We start from the raw sequence: 21,675 nt of genomic DNA on the forward strand, positions 1-21,675 counted from the left end.
TCTCCAAAGGCTATTTTTGTTTTGTTTTGTTTTTTTTAGCACCTCTAAACCACAACCCACAATCATACCACAGTGCAATTTTCTGTTAGGCTGTAAGCTCTGTCGCGAGCACCCAGCGTGTCACGCTGCGTCTGTCGAGCACCTAAAGGGAAAACCTGTCTAAAGATGCTCAGTAAATGTTGGCTGAGTGAATGAACGGTTAACAGCTGTTAGCATTTATTTTCATCCCTTAAAGTTATAACAGAAATATCTCAGATAAAAAGGTTTAGATGTAGCCAATATTTTCTAATAGATGCATATACAAAGAGGTCTATAACTATGTGTTAATTGAGATAGCTTTTTGAACTTAAACAGACTTGTATTTTAGAATAGTTTTAGCTTGGAGGGAATAGTGGAGAAGAGGTAAAACTCCCACGGCGAAGAACTCTGAACACTCTGCAACTACGCCTCCTCCACCTCAATAAGGCAGAGCTCACTCCTGCTCTCTGGAGTCCGGGCTGCACCTAGCGACTCGTTTTCAAAGACTGGCGTCTGGGGAGAAGGTAGGAGTCACCTGCCACGGCAGAAACCAGGCAAACGCTGCTCAGCCAGGTGATCAGGTTAACCTCCTCAGCAATGTCACGCTGATGGCACGTATCTCTGGTATGATGTAAGAATAGTACTACATCTTCATGATATTCTTCCCCAAATCCATAACCCTAGTCTAATTGGGAGGGGGAAAGAAGCCAAGATTGAGGGGCTTTTTATCAAATACCTGGCCAGCACTCCTCCCCTCTCAAGGTCACTGAGAACACGCAACAACCTGATGTGAGTGCTGTCCCGAGAGGGTCCCGGCACAGCAAAAGGGCACTAGGGAAAAAGGAGTTGCTTTAGTTCTGGCTGCTGTAACAAATGGTCATAGACCGGGTGCCTTAAAAACCTCTGTTTCTCACCATTCTTAGGCTGGGAGTCGGAGGCCAGGATGCCACCATGGTGGGGGTTAGTGTAAGGCCCCTTCTTTCTCTGTTTTCACAGGGTGCAGAGAGCGGTCATCTGTTATGTCTTGTTATGTCTTATGTCATCTGTTATGAGGGCACTGGTCCCATTCATGAGGGCTCCAGTCTCGTGACCTGGTCATCTCCCAAAGGCTCCACCTCCTAATACTGAGGATGAGGGTTTGACCCTGGAAACTTGGGGGTCACAAACATGCAGTCTTTAGCACTGGTGAGGTAGAGTTAACTGTGGAGTTTAGTTAGTAGTTAATACTATCCATGTGGATGTGTAGTTGTAACAAATGCACTGTATTGCTACAGGGCAGGGGCTTGGCCCTCGGTGGGTCTGCCTGGGGCCAGCTGCAGCCTGTGGGTTCTTGACTTTGTGTAGGTTCTTGACTTTGTGTAGGTTCTTGACTTTGTGAAGGAAAGGTTTCACAAAATGAGTCCAGGTGAGTGTCAGGACCTGTTTGTTAAAGCTGGGGACTGGAAAACAGGGAAGGGCTTGGCACAGAAGAAGCCACAGGAGGGCCTGGGCTGGGCTGCCGTAGCTCCCTGGGAAGTCAGAGGAAAGTCACTTTAGGAACAGGTTCAGGGAACCAGCTTGGGACAAGCCGCCACCTGGCCATTGCCTTACAACTCAGGAGCCCGAGCCTGTGAAGAAAGAAGTGGGGGAAGAAGAAGGGGAAGGGAATGGCCAGGGCTACCCCCCAGAGGAAGAGCCTGCTCCTGGGGTCCTTTGTCTGGGGGCTTTTCTCTCTTCCTGGGAATCTTAGGGGAGGCCTGGGGGTGGTGTTCCATAGAATATTCGCCAGTTCTCCGGGTGTGTCTTTTCAGGGTCCTGGACTCCTCTGATTGGTCACGGACAGGGCAGGTCTTCAGTCTTCAAAGTTGGTCCTGAAGTCACCCACCTGGTTTTGCCGCATTCTTGAGCCTGTGGCTGAAACTCAGCTGGGGCCTGATGTTGTCTCCAGGGAGGAGAGGCCAGCGGAGGAAAGGCCACCGCGGGGGAGAGGTCCTTGCCTTCCCAGTGTGCCCCCTGCCAGGCACTCTCAGCCCTGGTGACCATCTGCGCCTGGCTGTACATTTCTCAGCCATTGTTCAGCTCTCTGACTCAGTTTCCCTATTCTACTCTCGCCAAGGACTTTTCCTAGCTTCCTGCTACCCTGTCTCACTACCATACTGTAAATCAGTAGCAGCCGGGAAAACTGAGTGGAGGCTGTGTGAGGTTTCTTTACTCTATTCCCAACTTTTCTGTAAATCTAAAACTATTCTAAAATAAAAGTTTATTTACATTTGATGAGCTATCTCAGTGTACAAATAAAACTGTATTCACTTCAAGCTCTGAAACAGTTCATTTTCTGAAGATGGGAAAGGAAGTGATTATGAAAAGAATATATCGTGCTTGGGGCATTACTTACAAAGTGATATATAAACCTATCTTAAAATAATAAAAGTCATAAAAACGTTGTAGACTATGACCTATTTAGGAAAACAGATCTGAGTGGAAAATGCTACCACACTTTTTTCAGTTTTATGACTTTTCTAAGAGGTTCCACAACAGTCAGGAATTATAATCCAGTCTCTCTACCAAACTTATGGGACGTAGTGGGAGACTTGGGGGGTGAGGGCTGGGCTGAAAGGGAGGCTCACGTGCCCTGGTCAGTCATTTTGTATGTTTCCAAATCGGTATCGTGCACATGCGTGTATTGCCTGCTCTTAAAAACTTAATTAACAGTTGGCTGTATTTGAAAATAACAACTATAGCTAAAACCCTGGATCGGGGCGAAAATCTGCCTCTCTCAGCCAACAATGACAAGAATGAGGCTGATAAGCTGTATAGTCGGAGGCCAAGTAAATCAGGCCTGAGAGAAAAATGCCTTTTTATGCTGGGCAGAATTACAAAGCTGACACCGTCTCAAAATTTGACTCATGCCAAAGAATACAAGCAGGGTTCAAAAATACAAACAAACAAAAATTTATAATCTGGAAACTTTCTACTACAAAAATTATATATTATCAGGGGTGGAGGGGGGAAGCAATTTGATCATATTAGCATGGTCCTTTAGCAATAAAGTCAGTCTTTTAAAATGTATTTTTATATTCTCAAGAGAGAACTTACCCCCAAATATCACCCTAATGATGGTGGTCTTTGAACAGAAGATTAATGCAATTTCTGGCTTTATAGGACTTGTTTTATAATCATGAGGTTTGGCAATTTTCATCAGCTTTTAAGTTAACAAGGAGAGTTATGGATGGGAAGATTTTCCAAATCACTCCAGGTGTGATCTTATTTACACAAAGGTTTTCCAAGACCCTGCAGACAATTGGCTAAGACGAAGAGCTTCATATCAGCTCTTGAGCAGTTGCTGACCGTATAGCTGCCGCATCTACTTATCAAGAACTTTTGGTGATGAGAACTAGGAAACTTCTAATCTCTCATGACTCTTGGCCCAAGAGCAAACTATGTGAATCTTGTAGAAATCTGACCTTCCTCCCCAAAACTAAAAGTTCCTAAGGACTTAGGATTTTAGAATGGGAATAGGTTACAGGGCTCCATTTAGTCAAATCCCTTTATTTCACAGATCAAAATTCTAAGGGTCATAGAAGTTAGATCACCAGTTCATGTTCATCCAGCAAATACTTGGCAGGCAGAACTAAAATTCAAGTTGCCTTTGGGTGGATATAAATATATTAAATTCAATACATACATTATATATATATATATATATATATATTTAAATACACCTGTGTTATTCACCGATATTTCTAGTGAAGACCTTCATCACGTAAAAATACTGGGGCAGAGAAGAAGCATGCAGAAATCAAACCCACTCAACAGATGAAGTCACGGGAGACATTCTGAGTCCTAGGGGAAAAGGAAGACACCTATCTAACTAACGTCTAATAAGACAAACCTCTACTTGATTTCTCTCCCACTAGTACAGTCTTCACATGGGTGTCTAGTACCAGTGAAGTGTCCCTACTTGAAAATTGACAGCAGACGGTATCATTTGTGAGACCTTTCCTGATCCCAGCTGACTTTATCCATGCCTCCTGCTTGTATCAATACTCGCTGGGGAAGTCAAGTGTGGAAGTCATGGAAAGGGTCAGAAAGCCAGAGCTGAGAGAGTCAGCAGCCAGTTCCGGGGACGAGGGCAATGGGGAAAGCTCTAGTAAGAACGCAACAATACCAAATAATGTCCTCAGCATTTTAATAACTCTTAAAGGGCTTGTTGAAGAACATCTGTTCACCAAATCCCAATTAAGGGTGCCACAGTCACCCTTAATTATATAGCTTCTATTCTGATCCATTATGCAAAGTTATTTTTGGATTTTACATTCCAAAACTGCATTCTAGTAATTCCACTAATTAGATACATGTATGAATAGTGGTTTCTGAAAAGAAAATGCTTACAGTGGGCCTCTGTCGTGTTTATTTGGGAGCTGTTTTTCTTTGAAAGAAAAAGGTCTCTCCAGTTTTTTTGTTTGTTTCTTTGTTTTTTATTGCCCCTGCTCTTTGCTTTTAACAAGAGTCAGAGAAACACAGCCCGCAATCTTTCAGCGACTGGACGACTGCGGGACCCTGTAGCAGGTACTTGACATTTTCATGCCCGGCCTTTGATGTTGCGGTTTTTATGCTTCCATCTGGACTCAGACTGAGAAACAAACAGTAAACTTACCTTCCAAAGGGAAGAGCTCTATATTTTTCTGCTTATAAAAATATACATACATCTTACAGTTAAAAATGGAGACCTGATTTCATTTTTTTCACTTCACATGAGTCCTGAAATGCTACCAAAATTATAGTTATGAATAAAGATGAGAGATTTCGAGGACTTTTTTGAAAGAGGGTGACGATGGTTGACAGGTTGAATCTAGCACCACGTAGAGTGAGGCATAAGTAACCCTCTCTTCAGTGTGTTCACTGCACAGTTGGAAAACAAATTCACACATGACTCTTCGTAATTAAGAGCTAAACTGTGTAACAGGGACCAAGAATGCTACTAGTTCAAAGCATTGAAGGCTAGAGCAGAAGAGAATTCTTCCTGTTAAAGTATCTTTTGTGCCTTTTTCTTCCCACTTGTCTATTTCATAGGTTTATAGCTCCAGGAAAATACTAATTTGTTCTCTCACTAGGAATACACGAGGATGCTACAAAGAACAAAAAAAATCTTTAAAGATAAAAGAAAGAATTATAGGAAAGATCATTGGGGATGAATGATTATAATTTTGTTGGATATGATAATGATATGATTGCATTTCAAATGTTTCCTTATCTGCTAGAGATGCATATTAAAAATGTCTACAGATTATATAATAGTTCTGACAGTTAAACATATTCTGAAACCAGATTTTGGGTGCAGTAGATGAAATTAAGGAGCAGAATGTTGATCAGGGATGACACTGGATGATAGTATAGGGAAGATCTCTGTTCTCTTTACTTTTCCATATACTTTAGTTTCCCATATTAAAAAAAAATCAAGAACAAAAACAAAACCAAAAAACCCAGAAACATAACCTAGAGCAAATGTTACACTGCAATGCAACATTAAAGTTAGCAAACAAACAGAACGTCCTGTATCATGACTTCCGCGGCACCTCCAGACTTGAACAGTGGAAGGAAACCCAGGGCTTTTCCAGTTCTCTACTTCCCTACGTATTGGCGACGTAAACTTCTGTTCGTAGTAACGACATAAAATACGACACCATGAGAAGAAGTGTGGAGATTGCTACTCGAGGGCTCACATTGATTTCCTCTCTCCTCTGTTGTGAGAGAGACACTCCCTGCTGTTAGGTACGCCCGCCCATGTAACTAAGTGCCTGTGAACGGGATGAGGGAGAAACGGAGAAACTGAGTGGTGGCACGTGCGCGGCCCAGCCGTCAGGCTCGTTTCCCCCTGCCCACTGACGGGGGTAGAGAAACTGTGACAACCCAGCTCTAGCCGTGCAGGTGAAATCAGAGGGGCTGGAAAAACTGACGGAGGGAAGACTCCTGCATCCCTGAACGACCACATGGAGCAGAGCGGCCACTGTCACCTGGGCAGCTCACATGGAGACTGTAAAACAGAGAAGAAAAGTTTCTATTTTATTTAAACCAGCGGGGAGGGGTGGTAGTGAATATTCTTTTTTTTTTCTTTTTTTAAGATTGTATTTATTTATTTGTAGAGAGGGAAGGGAGGGAGAAAGAGAGAGAGAGAGAGAAACATCAATGTGTGGTTGCTGGGGGTCATGGCCTGCAACCCAGGCATGTGCCCTGACTGGGAATCGAACCTGCGACACTTTGGTTGGCAGCCCATGCTCAATTCACTGAGTTATGCCAGCCAGGGTGTGAATATTCTTTTTTATTATCACTGTTCTATATATCTATCCCTATATAAAAACATGTGTATATAAACACACTCCTACAAAACTGCTGTAGTCTTAAACATACAGGGAGCTTTAATTATTTTTGTGTACAAACCTATATATTTGAGTATTTAACATATAAGAGGACTTAAATATGAATACTTAAAGTCCATTAATTACATAGGCTGTATGTATTTTTTCATACATACATGCCTCTATTTTCACTCCTGTTTCCAAAGACATTTTAATGGGCAGCAATTTTTAAAATTTCTCTTTGTGATAATATTTTAGTGGTATTATTTTGATATTCACTGGATATAGAGAACTTCCAATCTTTCAATAATGTAAATGCGCTTAGGAACCAAGTTACACATATGTTATGTTTTAATAAAACTCATTTGAAATTCTAAAGAAAGATTTTTTTGAGTAAAACCTTTTTAAATTTTGTGAAGCCTAGAGAAATATATTCACGATCTATTCTTAGTAGATAATCACACTTAGCTGACAAATGTTTGACATGTTTTTTTGGTACCGTGAGTAGTCAGAAAAAGAATGATTTTAGGGAGAGGAAAAAACTTCAATAAAAACATAGTTTTAATTATAGAGTCTAATTAACCTTTCAACAAATATGAAAATTCTTTTTGTTTCTTTGAAAATATACATTTAATGATTATGATGTTACAGCTGTCCCCAATTTCCCCCCTCTGTCCCCCCCACCCAGCACCCCCACTCCCTCAGGCCATCCCCGCCCCTGTTCATGTCCCCGGGTCATGCATTCAAGTCTTCTGGCCGCTCCGTTCCTACACTGTCCTTTACACCCCCATGGCTATTCCGTGACTACCTATCTGCACTGCCTAATCCCCTCACCTCCTCACCTACCCCCTAAACCCCCCTCCCACCTGGCAGCCATCAAAACGCTTTCAGCATCCATGATTCTGTCTCTGTTCCTCTTGTTTGCTTAGTTTGATTTTTAGATTCAATTGTAGATAGGTATGTGTTTGTTGCCATTTTATTGTTCCTAGTTTTGGCCTTCTTTTTCTTTAATAAGTCCCTTTAACATTTCATATAGTAATGGTTTGGTGATGATGAACTCCTTTATTTTTTTCTTGTCTGGGAAGCTCTTTATGTGCCCTTGGATTCTAAATGATAGCTTTGCTGGGTCACGCAATCTTGGCTGTAGGTCCCTGCTTTTCATGACTTGGAATATTTCTTGCCAGTCCCTTCTAGCCTGCAAAGTTTCTTTTGAGAAATCAGCTGACAGTAATGAGGGAATTTCCTTGTAGGTAACTAACTGCTTCTCTCTTGCTGCTTTGAAGATTCTCTTTATCTTTAAACTTTGGCATTTTAATCATGATGTGTCTTGCTGTGGGCCAATTTGCGTCTGTCTTGCTTGGGATTCTCTGTGCTCCCCGGACTTGCACTTCTATGTCCTTTACCAAATTAAGGAAGTTATTTTTTGTTTAATTTTCATATATACAAAGGTGGGTTTTTCTTTTCTATATTGATCTTAGTAGGAAAAGTTAATTGTGCCATACTGGACTTTAATGATAAGTGTATCTTGAGGGAATGATAAAATTTTAAGTCAAGAAGATAGTTTTACTGAACAAAACCAGTATACTTATCTTTAGAAAAATTGAATGCTTGAATCTCTTTTCCTTGTGATCTCTGAATAAAACAAGGTGAGAAGTCAGAAGTAAATAGTTTGAGGTTATTAGGGGAAGTACTGTTCAACCCCAATGTCCATTGGTAGAGGTCTGCTGGAAAATTATAATATGTCCATAAAAATATACAGGAGGCAGCCGCACAAAGAATGAGGACTATGCATTTAATGATGCATCCCTTTCAAGGGATGAGTGGGGAAGAACTACAAGGAATATCATTAAGTGAAGAATGTAAGGAGCAGAATAGAATATGTTTGGCCCTCCCTGTCTGCAGGTTCCACACCCTCAAATTCAAACAACCATGGATGGAAAATGTTTTTAAAAATTATGTCACATTGTTGCTAATCTGTACTGTGTAGTCATAGGCATATGATGTGTGCATCTGTACTGAACATATATAGACCTTTTTTCTTATTGTTCTCTAAGCAACACAGTGTAGCAGCTATTTACACAGCATTGACCTTGTATTAGGTGTTTTAAGTAACCTAGAGATGACTTAAGGCACACAAGAGGGTGCGTGAAGGTTATATGCAAATGCTACACCATTTTATAAGAGACTTGAGAATCCGCAGGCTTTGGTTTCTGTGGGGGACCTGGAACCAATCCCCCAATGACGCCAAGGGGCAGATTCATATATATAAAACATGCTATACTTGCATAAAAAAGAATAAAAAGGATAATTTTTCTGGCATGACTCACTACTTGAGTAAATTACAATATCATTTTCTAAACATATTATAATTTTTTAGAATTGTGCTAAGACAACTGTAAGAAGAAATATTTAAAAAATAGGTCTCATTTCAGGAAGTTACTAAATTGAGTTTATTGTATCAGCAGGTAATCTTTTATATAAGAAAATTAATACCAAAACTTCAAAGCAGCAATTGGCACACGGGAGTGCTGCAAAAGTTCTTAAAAGGTGTGATACCGGACTATTTAGTCAGGGGCACTGACGCCTTTCCCCTAGATCATCAGATAGAAACACAGCAATGGCCAGAGCAGCAGGAGCCGTCTGGTGTGAATGAACCAAAACTCTACTGATTTTCTTCTCCAATTGGCCAAAAATACATTTTGGGGGGGCGGGTGCCGCAGATATTTAGTAATTAGTTTACATGTGCCACGAGATGAAAAAGGTGGAAAACCATTGCTTTAAGGGAATGAAAGACAGAGGGAGACAAGAAGAAACCTAACTGCATGGTATCCTAGTAACCCTTTGTTCAAAGAGCACTTCAGAAACGGCCTGTTTTCGGGGTGGTGCTCAGTGCCACTCTTACATCACTGTCACATCTGTCCGCCCAGGCTTCCCCGCTCCTGTTTACCGCACATGGATTTGCCTTCCAGTGCCCCCCCAGGTCTCTGCACGATTTCTGCTGAGAGCATTCCTCTCTGTTTGCTTGCTCTCCTGCAGGGCTTGAAAGGGAAGAAGTTTCAAGTTTCTTCACGATACAAAGGCTGGCCGGTTCAGATATTTTTGAAGTCAAAGCAATTCTTCCTGCCCTTCCTGGGAGAGCCTGAGCAGGAGGCTGAAACCTACACAATTTTTCAGTCGTTTTTGCCACATCTTCCTAGAGACTTGCTCTTTCATTTGAAGTGTCTGCGCGGCTTCTCAGATTGTTAGACAGGAGCCCATTCAATTTAAAATCAAAAACTCTTTAGAATAGAGTCATTTTTTAATCTTTGCAAATATATCCCATCCATGTTTATCCAGCCCGACCCATGCAAGGTAATAATAGCAGGGTTGTTACAACACACATTTCGAGACTGTTTTAACATTTTCTGTGGCCATAGATTTTCGGCCAGAAGTTGTTGTAGGGATGTTTTTCCCCTCACAGTGGAATTTGATTACCTACGTGATGACTCACTTGATATGTGTCAAATACTGTCACTAGGACTTTGCTTCTACCTATTAACCCTTTTCTAATTTTCCTCACTAAAAATATTTGCTACTTTCTACTCAGTCACAGAAGCCAAAGTCACAGAAGTCACAGAAGTAAAAGAAGCCAATTTTTTCCTTCAGCAATCTACACTTAGTGTAGTTAAGCTGATTGATTTGTACTGAAGAATCCTAAACCAGTTGAGTAATAACATTTTCAAGAAATTTTTCAGCACACTTCAGGAGTGAAGATTATCAGTTAATCTTCAGACTCAAAACTCAAATTTTAAAAATTTTACAGTTTTTCATTAGTCACTAAGCCATATTGACTTTTACCCAAACATCCCCCATCTGAACGACTATAACGACCTGGCAACTGGTTGGACTGCCTCCAGCCTCTTTATCTGATTCATTCTCATCAAATTCATCTTTCTGGAATTCTGCTTCCTTTGTGTCATTGTCTGACTCCAAACCTTTCAATAAGCCTTTGGAATTTTTTTTAAAGATTTTACTTACTTATTTTTAGACAGAGGGGCAGAGAGGGAAAAAGAGAGGGAGAGAAACATCAGTGTGCAGTTGTCTCTTGCATGTCTACTGGGGACCTGGCCCTGAAACCCAGGTATGTCCCCTGACTGGGAATCAAACCCACGACCCTTTGGGTCACAGGCCAGCGCTCAATCCACTGAGCCACACCAGCCAGGGCTGGAATAATTTTAATAACAGTTATTTAAAAAGATTGAGCTGGTAAAATGTCAATGCATCAACAAGAAGGGGTTGGTTAAATAATTTAAAGTATCAATGGCTTTACAGAACTAAAACCTAGATTCTTTTCCTGGCGTTGCTCACCATCCGAGTTGAGTTTCTTGGCAGAATTAACTATTTACTCAGTTTCCTTGCGATGATTTTAAAACACGTCCTCACGTTCTTCGATACTCTTCGCTTGAAAAGATGGAGCCAAATTCCCTCTGCTTGGACGAGGGCTAGAATGAACAACTCCTCTGTAACCAGTAGAACATAGGGGAAGTCATGCTGTGTGACGTCCAAGTGCAGGGGAGAAAATGAAAGTTTCCACTGGGCTTTTTCTCTTGGTATTGCTCCGAGGGAAGCCAGCCAAGTTGTCCCGAGGACAACCAATCAGCCCGCCTGGTAGAGAGGTCCCTGTGTGGGAAGGAACGAACTTGCCAGCACCTGCTTGCCAGCGTTGGTGGGGGGCCAACTTGGGAGAATATTTTCTCACCTCCGCGAGGTGTTCAGATGACTATAGTGTCCCAGTCTCGAGTCTCTCAGCGGCGGACCTGGATGTCACGGGACAAAGACAAGCCACCACTCCTGTGCCCGGTCTGAGCTCCTGCACCCCAGAAACTGTGAGATAACAAATGACGGATGATTACTCTTTTAAGGCGATACGTTTCGGTGAAACTTATTACACAGCAGAAAAGTAACTAATACAGTCCTCAAAACTCAGGCTGTCGTCGTGCTAGACAGTAAGGACTCCAAAATAATGAAGACAATTTTTGTCTTCTAGTGTGTCTGATCCTTTCCGTAATCTACTTACCTTTGTTTTTCCCCTTGAAGGGCCTCTGGCTTTGGGCTTTGTTTTAGCAATTTAACAAAGTTAAATTATTGTAGTCATTTGTTAAATGACCCTAGGTAGGTAATTTAAAGCTCCTGGTTTTATAATTTCATTTTATATCACATATTGTATATTTTATATATGTGTAAGTTTATTTTATGACTTAGTTTTATTTCTTACTATATACATATGTGTGTCTGTATTTATACTTTGCAGTAAAAAGTTATTTTTAGAAGAAAAAATATCTTCAAGTTTTATAGGATATGTTATTTCTTTTTTAAAAAGTGATATTTTTATAAAGCTATGCATGCTCATTTTAAGAAATGTAAGTATGAAAAGTTAAATTTTAAAGGAGGATATAAACATGACTCTTGTACACATATAAAATAAAATGAAGGAAGATTTTTTAACCTATCAGTTGAAAGAATCAGTAAGGTATTACAACTAGTTCAAAGGAGAATTCAAAGTACCACACATGCATGTCAAGTAAAGGATGCTGTAATAAATCAGAAATAAGTGCAAGCCCTGGCTGGTGTGGCTCAGTGGATTGAGCTCTGGCCTGCAAACCAAAGAGTCACAGGTTTGATTCCCAGTCAGGCCACATGCCTGGGTTGCAGACCAGGTCCCCGGGGTGGGGTGCATGAGAGGCAACCACATATTGATGTTTCTCTCCTTCTCTTTATCCCTCTCTTGCCTTCTCTAAAAATAAATTAATTAACTTAAAAAAAAGGAAAGAAGGAAATGCAGGAAGTAGCAGAATCGCTCAATATCTATACATCAGTATTAAATTGCATTTCACTGGGTACTGTATTTCTGTGGACAAGATTAATTTGCATTACTATCATTCTTTTTTTCATGACATTGCCATTTTTTAAAGAACTGAGGCCACTGCCTTGTAGGATATCCCCAAGTCTGTATTTGTCTACTTGTTTCCTTAAGACTAGATTCACAATGACACATTTTGAGAAGATTATTTTCTAGGTGTTGTCGGGCAGCTGTGGGGTCCCCATTTGCACTGTGGCAGGCTGTGCTCCAGGGGCTACCTGCCCGCACCGTGTGAGCGTGTCTTTGGGACGGTCGTTCTGGACTTGAAGGAGCCTGAGTATGAGGGGGGAAGCTTATTGAAAGTGCCGATTATCATACATCGCCGCTAACTCTAGATATTTGAATCTAATAAATCTCAGAGATTGCCTAGGGCTCTGCATTCTTATTACCACCCAAATTTTTCAGTTCATGTTGGAAAGAAGGGCATATTTAAGAGAACACTAGCTTAGAGGAAAAAACAACTGTGTTCGTGGAGTAAAGCCCACATGCATTGGACATTTTAGCATGTATTTCCGACCTGTTCGCCACAATGCTCCCTTTTCCCTAAACCACCACAAAATGTGTTTTGCTACTTTTTGCGTTGATTTCTAATTTGCTACCTATTTTACCTTTGGATTAACATCTTAAAATTTTCATTGACTTTTTCCATTTAAAACCAAATGCACATAGATTTATACTATTTTTAATTTTTATTTTCACTTAAAAAAAGAAAGAAAATAAAGTGGAGTGATCCCAACTAGAAGATTAAAGTATGATTTTATTTTTTTTATAGCTTCCTCTTCAAAAGAAAGATTTTAAAATGTCCAATGGATGCATTACTATCATACATTTGCAGAGTGCTTACTGGGTGGTAGGTACCATGCTTTACACAAATCAAGTAATTTAATCTTCCTACAAACCTTATAAGATAGATGCATACTGTGATCTTGCTCGTCTCCAGTAAAGAAACTGAGGTCCCACGTGGTTCAGTTATTCTCTCAGACTTGCCAGTGGCAAGCAGTAGGGTCAGGATTCAAATGTTCGCAGGAGCAGGAAGCAGAGGGTGTTTGCTGTGTATTGAAGGTTTGAAGCTTGTGCATGTTTCTGATGCAGTGAGTGAGTTGGTGTGACCCTCACCCACAGTGTTCGCCTGAGTTTATTAGCGTGGGCGTCCTCATTCATCAAAGACGCAGGGAGGTGTTCTGAGCGCCTGAGAGCGATGAAGAATGAAACAGAGGCTCCTGTAGAAGGAGTACGTTCTCTCATTTCTATAAGAAGCCACTGTGGTTCCAACCCTGAGGATCAAAGGGAACCTAAAACAGTTTGAGTAGTGCAAGGGTTTTTGCCCTTTTAGGGGAGGTATTCTCTCCAAGACACAGACACTGAGGGGGAGGCCCAGACGGGGCAGAAAGAAGACAGTGCTCAGAAAGTATGGATTTGAGAGTCTCTCTTGAACAGAAAACACTCCATGGGGATTTTCTGTTATGTTATAAAAAAAAAGGGTAGGCCTATACTGTACTTCTTTTTCTCCATAAATTAAGTGATCCCCATTGTGTTATGATGGGGTATCATATACACTGACAAGCTCATTGTATGGTATAGAGCAGAGTATTATCCACAAATACTCATTTTTATGTCATGTCTCCAAAATTTTTATTATTCAGATGCATCCTATTTTGTTTTTAAACCATCTGGTTGCTAGGTTGGAAACTCGAAAGCAGTTGGAGAGGAGTCTACACAGACTTAGGTCCTCAGGTTGAGGAGGCTGCGTAAGATGAGAATGATAAAGTAAAACGTGGCTGTGAAGGCCGATGACCCCATTTTACCCATAGGTCCCGGGGTCAGGGCAGCGCTGCCTTTTCTGGTTTTCTGTCACTCAGTGAGTGCCAGAGATGTTGGAATGTTGTCATCCAAAAATGTATCTCACAAAGGGAGTCCAGACAAAGGCGACTGGTGAAAATTCTAAGAGTGATACAAGAACAAGCAGCAAAGCCAGTTTAGGAAGAGATGATTGTATCTGCGGTTCTCAGATTCAATGTGGCAATACAGAGATTTGTCTTGTTCAGTTGTGAGCTAGTTTTGCTACTAACAATAAACTACCAAAGTTGTAAATTCCCTTATGTATAAATTAGGGCAGTTATTCCTATAGTATTTTATATTCTGAATTTCTTTAGTGGGAAATACAAGTTTCCAGCAGTACACGGGCACGTGGAAAGGATAATTTTCTGGTTTGTATGATGTGATTTTAAGGGTTTGCCTTTTTAATCCTCAACCCTCAATCTCCAACACACTCCTACCTCTCTAAAAGCTGCTGCACCTTATCTGTCCCCTTTCCCGGAAGATTAGAGACTTAGAGGTTTTAACGCGTTAAGTCAGGTAGGAGCTACAAAGTTTCGGCAAAATGATTTGAAGTTTAATGTTATGGGGTAAGTTAAAGTTTAATTTAAAAAATATTACCGGGAGAAGATAGGCCTTGGTAAGGTATGACATTGGGTATCTAGAGAGCAACAGGGTTATTCTTGGGACTGCGGGCGTGACGGGAGTTGGGCGAATACTGATGAACAAAGGGGATCAGAGGCCAATAGCCCGTTTAGCATCCAGATCATGGAGTGGAACACGGCTCTAGAGTGAATTCGAATCACAGCTTTGAGATACAGCTTTGCAAACCTTCCTAACTTTCAATTTTCTGTTTCTTGGTTAGTAAAAGAAGCTTTTCAAAGGAAAAACACAATACGTCATATTAAATATATTTAAGACAAGGCAGAAGCATAAATTGACATAGTTGGCCAATATATAGATTTATAAAATTGGTATCATTCCACGATGCTAATTTTTCAGAAGGATATACCATTTTCCCCTTTGCTACTAATTATTAAATTCTCTGCAGAATTTAATGTTAACTTATAGATTTGTTTATGGTAGAGATGATTTTTGTCTAGTAAAAAGATAATCCAAAGATTATGGTTTATTGCTGTGTAAGACATTAACCAGATTTTACAAAAATCTAACCTACCAATTGTATTCTAATGTTTCTTTTTCCTAAATCCCTATAATTACCGATTTCCTACATCCTTTTGGAACTAGCGTAGTGATCTTACCGATTCCCTCATGAATCAGTTACACAAGTTTTTGACAAATGTTCAGTTTATATTTTTTATGAGGGCTATGTTTTCAACTTTTATCAATGGATTTACTAGTATTTGGACATTAGATTTATTATAAATATTTTAAATAGATAAGTAACAACAGAAGAGAAAAGGAAAGAATTACTAACCTAAGGCGGCATCATCTCTTCTAAGCAAAGGTGAGGGGAAAACCAGCACACTGCTATCTTTTTTCAAAAAATCTTCACTCTCATGAATTTTGCATTTTTTTCTATCGAGTCGATGATATCCATGTGTTCATAAGGCCCAGAGCAATGAATAATCTAAAACTTTCATGAATTACTAATTTTTTCTATCCCAATCTCTTAGATAATTTATTCTTCATTTTTCCTCAATCTTGAAGAAACGTTTTCATAAGAGATCACTGTTCTTTCTTAAGATTCATTTTCACTGCATATACCACAAAGTAGCAGAGACATGGACATCCTTGGTTATCCCCTCAGTTAACAGCAGTGTGCACTGTTCTATTAAGACGAGGCAAACATTTTATCCACCAAAGACTGTCTTATAAGATGTTAATATAACTTGAATCCTTTAAAAATAAAATAGCATTCAAAGGATTTTGTGCACGTTTCTGTGTGCTTCCTTTCCTCTAACAGCTGTACATTAATGTACAGAGCGAAAACAAAGGCAGATCTCAAATCGTGTTAGCTTTCCTGAGCGGCCGTGACAAAACACCACAGCTTCCATGACAGAAACGTACTTTGTCACCGTTCTGGAGCCTGGAATTCCAACATCCAGTCACAGGCAAATTTCTCTTTGGTGAGACCTCTCTTTCTGGCTAGCAGGCATCTTCTCGGTATGTCCTGCGGTGGCCTTCACGAGATGCATGAGTGGAAGAGAGAGTTCTCCAGGGTCTCTTTTTCTGAGCTCACCGATCCAATCTAGTCAAGACCCTACCCTTACGACCTCATTCACCCTTAATTACTTTCTCAGAGGCCCCATGTCCAAATACAGCCACACTGAAGGTTAGGGCTTCAATATATGAATTTGGGAGGGATACATTCAGTCCATATACAAATAATTAAATAGATTTTCAAATACCTGCAGTCTGTTCTTTAGGTGTTTTCGTAATGGAGAAACAAAACACTAAAAACTCATTTTAAAACATCAGTAAGTTTTTATTAATTGTGGAAAGTACTAGACTAAGGCAAGAGTATACATTTACATTATTTGCTTTTGTTCAACATCAAAATTAATGACATCACATTTATATCAGTGTTTAACTTTGATGGTGCATTTTCTACATATATAAGTCTTAAACCAAACAGAAGATAATACTTCATAAAAACAGGGAGACTGGTCCCAAATTTCTGAACTAGAGGTAGAAAGAAGTGGTCCAAGCATACTTTGTTTTCTCAGCACATTAAATATTCTTCTTCAAACTGCCTTTCCTCTGATCAATAAATACTCTCATGGTACAAACATGTACCTATCTTTCTTCACCTCCCGAAACAGATACTTAGCCTTGCCCTTGGCTTTGACTTGGAGCAAAGCTTTGTTAAACCAAACCAAACCAAGGCAATGTTTATACTTGCCAGGAAACTGTTTTGAAACAAACACAGTGAACACAAAGCAAATGTATGACCTTTTGTTTCCTTTTTATGATAAAAGAAATCTTGTTGTCCCTGTTGTTGAGCTTGACCTAAACATGGACATGAAAATTTAAATGATCCATCCATTCTAAGTTTTAAAAGTTCAATAAATAAATAAAAACAAAAAATTGGATAATTTAAAAAAAGATTAATATCCTGGAAAAGACAAGCATATTATAAAAGATTATTTTACTTATCAAAAGTGTTACCTGCTTTAACAAAACCATTAACTGAAGCATTCCTTTATAGCACAATCTACTGAAAATTAAAGTAAAACATAGGAATGACAAACATCTCAAATTAAATGTGCCCAAAATCAACCTAACACACACATTTAAATGAAACGAAAATAGCAGAGGTAGTTAGTATGCTCCAGATATTAGGAAGACTTGAATTTTAAAGCACAGATAATTCAGTGCAAAAATGTGATAATATAAAGGAAAGAATATCTTTGAGACACAGAAAACTAATATACTGATTTACTCTGAATGCATCTCAAAAATTAGGAACTCAGCAGAATCCCTGCGTTTAAGACTATATTCTCATACAAATTATATGAGGTCTATCTGGAAAAAGTCCAGCCATTGTGGCTGAGATGGGGATAAAAGGCAGAAAACTGTACTTGAACAACAATTAAAGTAAAAAAATAATAAGAACAGTTTGTGCAACATCAGTGTAACCTGGCAGCCAAGGAGAGTGGGCTGCAATGCACATGTGTGAACAATGACAACTTCACTGTACTATTCAGTGGGGGCTGTAGACACTGTTCAGTGAGCATGTGCACTGTGTGGCCATCACATTCAAAATGACCGGGCCAGCAGAGCAATGAATGAATCTACATCAAGTTTTGTGTCAAGCCTGAACATTGCTCTGCAGAAACTACTCAGATGATTCAGAAAGCCATAGCTATGGGCAACTGGTGCAGCTTTATCACAACAACATGCCAGCTCATACATCATGTCTTATACTGCTTTTGGTGAAACATCAAATCACCCAGGTGCTTCAGCTCCCCTAGAACCCAGGTATGGTGCTCTATGACTTCCGACTTTTTCCGAAACTAAAACCACCTTTGAAAGGGAAGAGCTTTCAGACCTTCAATGAGATTCAGGAAAATACTGTGGGGCAGCTGATGATGATCAGGAGAGCTGTGTGAAGTCCCATGGTGCCTACTTTGAAGGGGACTGAGGAGTCATTGTCCTATGTACAATGTTTCTTGTATTGTGTATCTTCTTCAGTAAATGTCTCTATTTTTCATATTGCATGTCTGGATACCTTCTGGACAGACTATATATATAAACCTAATGGACACATTATAACCACCCAAAGTCTATGTTTTATAATATGGCTCACTGTTAGTGTATATTCTGTGGGTTTGTGTAAATGTATGAAGGTGTATGTTCATTATTGTAGTATCACACAGAACATTTTCATTGCCCTAAAAGTCTGCCACGCGCTATTCATCCACCCACACCACTGGCAACCATTGATCCTTTGACCTTCTCATAGTTGTGCCTTTTCCACATTCTCATATAGTTTAAAGCATACAGTATACAGCCTTTTTGCATTGGCTTCTTTCATTTAGTAATATGAATTTAAAGTTCTTCCATGTGGCTATGAGATAAGGTTCTTCTATGTGGCTATTACGGCTTAATAGCTCATTTATTTTTAGTGCTGAATAGTGTTCCATTGTTTGAAGGATCACTGTTTATTGATCTATTCACCTACTGAGGGAAATCGTGTTGCTTCCAACTTTTGAGAATAGAAACAAGCTGCTGTAAACATCCATGCACAGGTTGCTGTGTGGACATGGCTCTCAGTTCCTTCTGGCACACACCAAAGAGCACAACAGCTGACTTGAATTATGTTTAGCCTGGTAGGAAACCACTAAACTGTGTTGCAAAGGGACAGCAGTGAGTGACAGCACTTTCTGCTCCACGTCTACGTCAACATGTGGTGTTGGCAGCGTCCCAGATTCTGGCTATTCTAATAGGTGTACGGTGATATCTCATTATGTCTCCATTTTTATTTCTCTGATGACACATGGTGTGGAGCATCTTTTCATATGCTTATTTGCCGTCTGTGTGTCTTCTCTGGTGAGGTGTCTGTTAATGTCTTTGGCCCATTGTTTAAATCATTGATTTGCTTTCTTGTCATTGACTTTTTTTGAGTTCTCTGTACATTTTAAAAAATAGTCCTTTATCAGATGTGTCTTTTGCAAATATTTTTTCCTAGTCCGTGGCTTGTCTTCTCATTCTCTTGACATTGTCTTTCTCAGATAATAGGCTTTTAATTTTTTACTTTTTTATTTTTTATTTTAATCATTGTTCAAGTACAGTTTTCTCCCTTTTACTCCCATTCCAGCCCACCTACTCATCCCTCCCCACTTCCCTCCCATTACCACCCTCCCCCTAGTTTTTGTCCATGTGTCCTTTAAATTTGTTCCTGTAAACCCTTCCCATTCTCCCCTAAAATTCCCTCTTCTCTCCCCTGTGGTCACTGTCAGCCTGTCCTCTATTTCAGTGTAGGTTTTTAATTTTAATGAAATCCAGTTTATCAACTTTCTTTTTCATGGGTCATGCCTTTGGCTTTGTATCTACTCATTTCCACACCTTGGGTCATCTAAATCTTTTCTTATGTTATTGTTTGGAGGTTTATAGTTTTGTTTTATGGTTAAGTATGTAATCCATTCTGAGTTACTTTTTTGGAAAAGTATAAAATCTGTGTCTAAATTTGTATTTTTTAAAAAAATAAATGGACACCCAGTTGTTCCAGTAACATCCGTTGAAGAGACTGTCGTCATTCCATTGGGTTGCCTTCCATCCTTGTCAGATAGCAGTTGACTGTATTTGTGAGGGTCCATTCTGAGCTCCCTATTCTGTTTCATTGGCCTATTTTTCTATTCTTTCTTCAATACCGTGTTTTTGTAATTATTCTAGCTTCATAGTATATGTTAAACTATGGAAAGTGTCAGTCCTCCAATTTTGTTCTTCTCCTTCAATACTGTGTTGCCCGTTCTGGGGCTTTAGCCTCTCAATATGAGCTTTAGCGTTACTTTGTCAGCACCCACAAAATAACTTGCTGGGCATTGATTGGGGTTGCACTGTATCTAAAGATCAAGTTGGGAAGAACTGACACCTTGACAATATTGAATCTTCCAGTTCACAGACATGGAGTATCTGTCCATTTATTTAGTTCTGTGATGTCATTCATCAGAGTATTACATTTTTTCCTCCTATAGATCTTATGCATATTCTGTTAGATTTATACCCAAATATTTTGGTTTGGGGAGTCCTAATCTAAATGTTATTGTGTTTTTAATTTCAAATTCTGCATGATTATTGCTGGTATACAAAAAAGCAATTGAGTTTTATATATCGACGTTGAATACTGAAAACTTGCTATAATTGTATATTTAACTGCGTATATTTAATAAAAAAACTAGTGTATGCATATAAAACAATGATATATTAGCCATCACAGAAACAAATGCTTGAACTTTTAATGAATCATAGCTTAGGACTTACACTGTGGAATATATTTTATCATTGAAAATGGAGAGTATCATTACCTCATTGGTATCATGTATATAGTCATGTACAAAAAAAAACCCCTCCTCAAATGAAAAAGTGTCTTTTATTTATTAATATTAGAGTAATTTGCTTCTCATTGGGGTTTTCACCAAACCATGGAATTTCATTACATCCATGGCATATATTTGGGGACAAAATATGAGGAAAAGCATATTTGAAATACAGTCAGGAGATTTGGGGTGTATTCCCTTGTTGGAATCTGTCCGTGTGCCCGGTAAGAAACCCCTTTATCCTTCTGGGCTTCGTCTAGTGAGGATGTACAAAAACAGACAAGACAAGGTCCTCTGTTGTGCGTGCCCTGTGACACTGTGCTAATAATTATAACAAATCTCACCACCCCCGGAATTACAATACCCCATCTACATCTGAACAAGGACACGAGGAATTGACTTCTCCGTGGGGTAGTCATAGAATCTTTGTGAAGGGGTCAGAATGTGAACTTATCTTTAAAAATGTGGATTTTGATAACTCATTTGCAGTTTTAAATATTAGCCACTGGGATACTGTATCATGATCGCTTGAGAGCAAGGTCTTTAGTGTTCGTTGGAATGAACATGTAGATTGTGTAGTTAGTTGCCTGACTAAATTTTTCATTAGGGGAAAATCTTTCCAATTTCATGGTTTACACTTTCCTATAATAAATAAACAAAAGTAATTGGGGTCACCTGCTATCCTCTTGGTAATTAAATTAATTCTCTTTCTATCAAATATCCATTTTTTATCTGGTATTTAGCCTAAGAGGCGTAAGTATATTTTGGTGTTTTTACTTCAAATTTGTCATTTTGATTAAATCCAAATAATTTTCAGTAATACATAAAGTAGAGACAAACTATTACATTGCAAACATTTCTGCAGCATTTGGATGTGTGTTTGTTTTGTTTTGCCATGTTTAAAGATTAATTTCATTGGTTTCCATAGTTTCTTCATCCCCCAAAACTAACAATAATAAAGAATAAGAAAACACATAAAGCATTGTTTTAAAACACTTTTACACATAGTCTCTAATCAGTCACAAATTTCCCATGATGTAGGAAATGCTATCACCTTCGTTTTACTTATAAGGAGACCCAACAGTAGAGAAACTTGCCCAAGATC

This window comes from Phyllostomus hastatus, unplaced genomic scaffold (assembly GCF_019186645.2).
Source record: "Phyllostomus hastatus isolate PE091 unplaced genomic scaffold, TTU_PhHast_1.1 phas_scaffold_46, whole genome shotgun sequence".
Lineage (NCBI taxonomy): Eukaryota > Metazoa > Chordata > Mammalia > Chiroptera > Phyllostomidae > Phyllostomus > Phyllostomus hastatus.